General features: G+C 35.0%; 1 long non-coding RNA gene across 2 annotated transcripts; it reads right to left on the bottom strand.

Moving 5' to 3' along the window:
* Window positions 1–1,410: 1,410 nt before the first annotated feature.
* Window positions 1,411–6,533, bottom strand: LOC125497437 (uncharacterized). Of its 2 annotated transcripts, XR_007274184.2 has the most exons (4): window positions 6,016–6,532; window positions 5,697–5,900; window positions 5,165–5,253; window positions 1,411–1,709 (listed from the first exon to the last, which is right to left on the bottom strand). It is a non-coding gene; the product is annotated as an uncharacterized LOC125497437 (long non-coding RNA). The 2 variants fall into 2 exon arrangements; XR_008969577.1 differs by having other exon boundaries at window positions 5,165–5,900; window positions 6,016–6,533.
* Window positions 6,534–7,624: the final 1,091 nt, after the last annotated feature.

Here is a 7,624-nt window from a genome sequence, read left to right as displayed (position 1 = left end):
GGGTCTGACGGGGAGGGGGTTGCGGGTTCGTCGGAAATGCGAGGCGGGGAGGGGGGGTTGTGGGTCTGTCGGAAATGCGGGGCAGAGGGAGGGGGTTGCGAGGCAGGGGGAGAGGGGTTGCAGGGGGTTGCGAGTCTGACGGGGGAGGGGGTTGCGAGTCAGTCTGACGGGGGAGGGGGTTGCGGGGGCTGCAGACTGGTGGGCAATGGGGGGGTCAGGTGGTACGACAGTTGGGGCTGGGCTAGGGTGGAGGGGAAGGGGTGGGGGTGGGGTGGTTTAGGGGTTAGATTATGATTAGGGATTAGGATTTAGATTAGGGTTAGGAATTAGGTTTAAAAGTTAGGGTTAGGAGTTAATAATGACAAAATCGTAAATAAAGCTAACGGTGACTTAACGGCGGTTAAAAAAAGGGTATTTGGTGCACAAAAATGAAAAGTCAAGGGTATATGGTGAATTGTTGAAACATTGAGGGTATATTGTGAATTTTTTGATTTGTCGGGGGTATGTGGTGAAAAAACCGTTGAATATATTGTTGTGGTTTCTATGAGAAACCACAACAATATATTTAATTTTTAAAATTTAATCTATTGTTGTGGTTTCTAGGAAAAACCCCAGCAATAAGATGAATTTTCTAATAAAACCGTGATAGGGTTTCAGTTAGGCGCCTTGCTCTAACTCTTCGCTTCTAACTTCATCCTTCACCGAGCCTCCTCTTAGTTCCTTCCATCTTACTCCTTCACTAATCTCACTCCTTCACTTCATCGTCTTAAGTCCTTTCTCCGTCTCAGTTGTCAGTCTTTCGTTACAGCTCGAGTCTGTTAGAGTTTATAAGAGTAGAAACTCAAAGTTTGCTACAGAAGAATATAAAGTTTCCTTTTTATCTGGGTCAGGGCCATGGGCCTTGGGCTTTGCCTTTGGGCTTTGGGGAATAAACTTAACTTAACTCTCTTTTGGGTCAATAATTTTGTCAGCTTACCGTTTTTCCCCTTATTTCTCTCTTAATGTTTTCGATTTTTCCTAATTTCTCGTTATAATTGTTGCCATGATCGTTTTTCCCACAATTTGAGCCCTCTTTTGATCTCGTTCTGGTTTCCTCTCTCTATAAATACCGACATTTTGGTTTCATTAGAATAGAGAAAAAAACACAATCTCTTCTTCTTCTCGGTTTTCTTTCTCCTCTAATATTCTGGGTAATATTCAAGAACATTCTCAATCTGTTTTTCTGCCAACACCGAAAACGCAGAAATCTTGTATCCCTGGAGGTTGATTGATGTGAGTCCGTGTATTGTTACGGGGAAATTCAACTTTAGGGCAGTGATCTTCTCACGCCACGATTATCAGATAAGTTAATTGTAACAGCCCGCACTTCCGAGCTGTTTGCTAATCATACTTAACATTCATAAGACTCAATTAACACTTAATAGCCTCGAATTAATTATTTACTCGCAGCGGAATAAAACCTTCAATACACGATCCTGGACCTGTGGGTCAGGGCCCACAACACATTCTCAATAACCAATAACATATTACAATAATATCTTGCTCGACTTCTAAAGCAATATAATAATTTATTCATAAATAAGGATAAATAATCCCAAATACAACCTCGGAACCCTTACATCTCATAATAACCTTGATACTTAAATTCTTCCTTTTACTCCATTTCGAGCTTTCCACATACGAACCTGCAAGATCACTAACAAAGAACTCTGCCCCCACCAGGACAGGTTCCAAGAACAAAATCAGAAAAACTGAGTACACACACTGTCCAACCAGAAATTCATTTTAGTGGCTTAAAATATAGTTGTGCGGTTTATTATTAATCAAGTGGAACATTCCCAAACTTCAAAAATACTTAAATTCAAATAGTTAGAAATACATAAGCTCATCCCAAAACCTCATTTTGGTGGCTTAAGACCATTCGTATACAATTCATGCTAGAAAATTCGGCATGTTTCACAAGTAAAGTACTTGCTTAAAAATTTCAGGATTTCCATCCTTGCACAATCGTATTAACGTAAGAATTTTTATCATGAAGATCACCACTTCGATCATTCAAAACCCTTTTGGGTCTAGAGCATTTAATTTACTTGGGTAAAGCGAACACGAATAGAGAGGGGCTCCTTACACAAGGTGCCGACTGTCTCTAAGCTAATGGAGGTCGTCACCCCACCGTTTAAATATTTATGCTTGCAAGCCTTAACCAGGACATGTCCCATTTTACATTATCTGCTGGACTTCACCCACCCAGCGAGGGTTCGAAAGGAGATCACCCATCCTCCAAGGGTTGTTGTTCATACCGTACCTTATTTGGTATCGGCCTTTACCCACTTGTATCCATAGTTTATTTACATAAATAGTTTAAATGCACAGTTTATCAATACCACACGTGTTTCAAAGAACACATATTTATCCATGAAGAGGAAAAATAATCACCACTACTATGGTGTTGCTAATCATTGCAGGACTTGGATCTTCTTTTGAAATCTTTTGTTTTACGTCAACAATTTCACATATTAGTTACGTGTAAAGATATAAGGAAATAATCAATTCTTTACTGCTTGTAAAAGTCGTATAGGCACTTAGTGTGCTCATTTAAACTTTACCAAAAGGGTTGAGTTAACAAGAACATTTGGAACTTTTGTCAAAATAATTACAGCAAAAATACTGAACTTAAAATGAACATAACTTCCTGCTCGGTACTTCGAATTAGGAATTTCCAAAACTTAACCTCAATAACTTTTGGATCATGACTACTCAAAGGAACAATACCCGCTCCATAACACATATTGAGCATCTCACTCCATAAATGTTGTTTACTTTTCCCCATAAAACAATAACTAAATCATAATGCTAATTTCTCAATAACACAACTTATATCTTTCAAAACTTATACTCTTGTTCTTAATTCGTATCGCATACTCAATTCCACAGTGTATCGACGACTTAAACTTCCATCCGTAAATTAATATAAAACAAAACAAAGTTGAAATGTAATTAACAAATCCAAAATACCTGAACCTCAATAATCCTATTATAACACAAGCTCGAACCTCAAATAATCTCACTTACCTTAAATATTCTTTTATAGGAAGTAATATACATAAAACGTATTCGAAATCAAATGTCTCTCCGCAGTTGAACCCATAACATAATCAAAATGTAAAGTATGTTTCTCAAAGACTTATAAGATAATTAACTATTATCGAGACCCAATTCTAAGCTCGTGCGATTAACCTGTAATATTATACTTGTAGACTATAAGGTATCCTCTAACATGTTTTGGCAATTCCCTTCATCATAATAGTTTCTCTTTGTACTGGACTTCCGTCTTTAACTTATAGCATCTAAACTATAGCATTCCAAAATTCTCATGATATGAATTTTCCCCTTAAAGGTTTTCTTATTCCCAATACATGAACTTTCATTGCCAGAATATAACCTTATTACATTATCATAAATCACCTACAATTACTATGGCAAGTCAAAATATCTCACTCCATATTTCCCAATACTCCACTCGTTGTCCTCATCCTTCTCAAATTTATAATTCACAACCATACATCCCCATGTATTTGTACTGAAAGCTCATATTAGGCTTAACACCATACGCTTAGTATTATCATTATATAACTTTAATTATCACGCTCTCTATTATCTAGATTTATATTTTTCTTTCCCAATATCCATTTACATAATCTTACTCATCCAATAGACGAAATTATGCTCCAAACTCTTTTACTTGACCGCTTTGTGGATATGATCTTTTATTACATAAGTATTGTAAATTATATCTCTCTAATCGATACTTCTCTAAACCGCCACCAAGATTGGATCCTTTATTTCACTAATACTACATTCATATCTCAAATCCTACACATCCTTTGAACTCACATCTCGTAACAACTCCATTAACTCATAAATTAATATTTGACCTTTGAAATTTACATCCAATTTACTATTCCCTAACTATCTAATCTACGTCCAACACATAACATCTTCATTCTTAGTTAGAACCTCCCAACAATTACTCCATCCTTCAATTGTGACATCACAAATCTCCATTCTTATATAATCAAGCTCCATATGTTTTCTCGGAGATATCTTCGAGTGATACCATTCAGCCTTGTTTATACGTCATAAGTAAATCTTGGAATATTTGACTACTTATACTAATATCCTCAAAGAGACAATTGTATTTCTTAAACAGAACTTCACAAGTACCCATCTCACAACAAACTCATTCTAACTTAGATTGCAAACTCCATATAACATAATTTATCCATGATATTCTGTAAAGATTTAACTTGTTTCACTAGACTTACATGTTTCCAAACTTAAATCGAAAAATAATGTTCATTAAATTGACCCAAATTTGAGAGACTTTTTCCTATGAGAACTTCTTCATAAAAATTTAAGGAGGAGTAAAGATTATTCCCGTCATTAATAGAACTAGAAAATTCTGATTTATAATTCCACGAGTCCATATTTGTTCATAGCTCCAAGTCATAATTTTCAATGTCCATGATCATATATAATCAAAATCTCAAACCATAATAAAGAGTTTTTCATACTTTCAAAGTTCCATATAAAACTTATATCACAAATATTTTCACAATTGTCTTAAACCTAAAATTTTAACTCAACATCCTTGATCAAAATTCCTTTCTTTTTCTCTGAAACTTTCAGATATAACTACAGTTTAAATCGAAAGCGAGTTCATAAAGATATCGAGTCGACGTCCCGGCTTAGTTCGTAAATCGAAGTACTTGTTGTAAAACCACTTATATAGTTAGATATACTAAAGATCCTTGCTTTAATTCTCATAGCTGCATTTTCATATAAAAGATCAACTTACTAAGTATAAGAAGCTTATTATAAATTCGATGTGGAAACAAGTGGGCTTAATAATATCACACATCTATATTATTGAAGGATTCAACTACCTCCAATCAGTTCTTCATAGAAATATCACTCAGTAAAACTCATCACATATATAGCTTTCGCTCATAGCTTAAAACCAAATATGTAGTTAACAATTCTTGTAAACACACGAATAACACTTTGAATAATTTTGAATTTATATAAAAGGCTTATTAAGCTCAGCACATGAAATCACATAAAACACGAATATAGATTCAAAGGTGGAAGGACATGTGTGTACCTCCTTCATTTTCCCCAAGGAATGCTCAATTCCATAATAATTCTTCAAGATCCGACATCTCTAAATTCTTTACAATCTCCAACAATCACCTCACAACAATAGAACAACAATTAACATCCTTACTACCTATTAGATAAATAAATTGAATTACTCATACTTTCTAAGCTCTTCCATGAACTAACCACCACAACTCTTATATATAACCCATTCTACTAATCCAACTCATAACATCAATTCCATCTCTAATTAACATCATTCTGATTTCAAAGAGTATTATCAAACAACATAATTTATAAAAATCAGTTTTTATAAACTTACTTAAGTGGCTTACTTCATATTAGAAGCTTCAATCCAATAAGAAAGATAAAGTATTCAATCTTTAAGTTTAACAACTCTTATCATAACTATATTTGCTAATCAATAACAAAATTTAGAACCAAGTTTATTTCTAAAATCATAAATAAAATCCAATTGCACCACACTTGAATTGGAATCGAAGGAGATGAGGAATTAAGAAAAATTTATCTTATACCTTCATATGGAAAGGAATACCAACAATGGCAGCAACAAGGCAACAAGTTAGCAATGATAACATGGGCAAACAAGCCAACCCCGACAGCAGCGCAACACAAGGTACAGCAGCAGTGCTGAACTTGTGTGAGGCGTAACTCATAGCTCCGAACTCCAAATTGAGCGATTTTTGTGCTCAAATTCATTAGCTCGAAGTGATCTACAACTTTGATTCAGAAACAAAGAGCAAAATTGGATTGCATGTTATAGATAATTGAGGAAACAGATTATCGGAATAAAAACAGAGGAGAGAGAAATGAAGATAGGAACAACAAACTTACAAAGACCATAACTCATAGCTCTGAACTCCAAATCAAGTGATTTTTGTGCCCAAATTCATTAGCTTGAAGTGATCTACAACTTTGATTCAGCAACAAAGAGCAAAATTGGATTGCATGTTGTAGATAATTGGGGCAACAGATTGTCGGAGTGAAAACAAAGGTGAGAGAATTGAAGGTAGCAACACCAAATTTGCAAAGACCATAACTCATAGCTCCGAACTCCAAATCAAGTGATTTTTGGGTCTAAGTTCAATAACTTTTCGAGATCTACAACTTTGATTCAATAAGTTTGGGCAAATTCCGACTATAAAATGCAGAAATTGAGCATGCACAGTACGGGGTATAAAATCAGAGGAGAGAGAAAATGAATTGGGGTTTGGGGTTTCTTTTATTCTGTTGAAGGGAATTGAGAGATATAGTAGTGAATGAAGAAGGAGGAAATTGGGTATGAGTTCTTTATATCTTTAAGGAAGAATTGTGAGAATTTGACAACAAGGAAATAATGTGGCATTCTCAACATGAGCCACATACATTATAGAGAAATAATAGTGTTCTTTTTCTCTTTTATTATTTAATTTTTTTTTTTCTAAAAAAAAATCAAGGTATACATCATAAAATCATATACCATAACATCATTTTACCATTTTAATAATTGTGTTCCCTTTTGTCTTTAAATATTATAATCCATCATACTATTAAAATATAATAATTAAACTAAGATAATTAATTAGTCTTTTATTAAACTTACTTAAAAAGAAGGGCTGTTACATTAATTATACTTGTCACCAGTTTACGTTCCTACAGAGTCGTCCATCTTCTTAGATCGTCCTTTGTCGTAGCTCGAGTCCCCCTTCTCCTTCGCCGTGGCTCGAATCCTCCCTCTCCTTCGACGCTCGAGTCCTCCCTTTCCTCGAGTTCGAAGCATCGCAGTTTTAGCCGAGTGTCCTGAAGCTCGAGTTCTTCTCCTTCATCACAGTGTTCGTCGTGTACGTCAAATCTCACGGGCCGATCTGGCTAACGATGTCACTGTCCCTAGTTCTTTTTTTTAGATCTGAATTTTTTTCTTTTGGTGATTTATCATAGCCAAGGATTTTTATTTTTAGATCTGATTAATTCATGACATGTATGTTTCTGAGATGAAATTACAAAGTTGTTTCGTTGTTAGATGTGGGATTTGTTTTCCCCCCTTGTTTGTATAAACATCTTGTGTTGTTGATGAAATGATTTGATTTGAATTTAGAATATATGTTACTATGTGTTTCTCTTTAAAAATTGTGATGCAATAATCCTTTGGCTATCAGAGTTACAACAAATCACTTGAAGTATTTAGAATCTACCTATTGTTGCGGTTTGGGCCATAACCGCAAAAATAGGTTTTCGAACCGCATCAACAAGGTTTTACCTGTTGTCGCACCTTGATTCGCGGTGGTCTAAAATCTGCAGCAATAAGCCACTTAGAAAATCGCAGTAAAACAACATAATTCTACTAGTGGTAATCATGATTTTTGGTTGAATAGTTATGATGTGAAGTGAGTACGATGTCATGCACAACAACACAAGTAAACTGTCTAATGGTTATACACTTATACAGAAGTCAGATGATTTGACA

Source organism: Beta vulgaris, chromosome 5 (assembly GCF_026745355.1).
Source record: "Beta vulgaris subsp. vulgaris cultivar EL10 chromosome 5, EL10.2, whole genome shotgun sequence".
Lineage (NCBI taxonomy): Eukaryota > Viridiplantae > Streptophyta > Magnoliopsida > Caryophyllales > Amaranthaceae > Beta > Beta vulgaris.
This window is presented reverse-complemented; position numbering and strand designations above follow the sequence as displayed.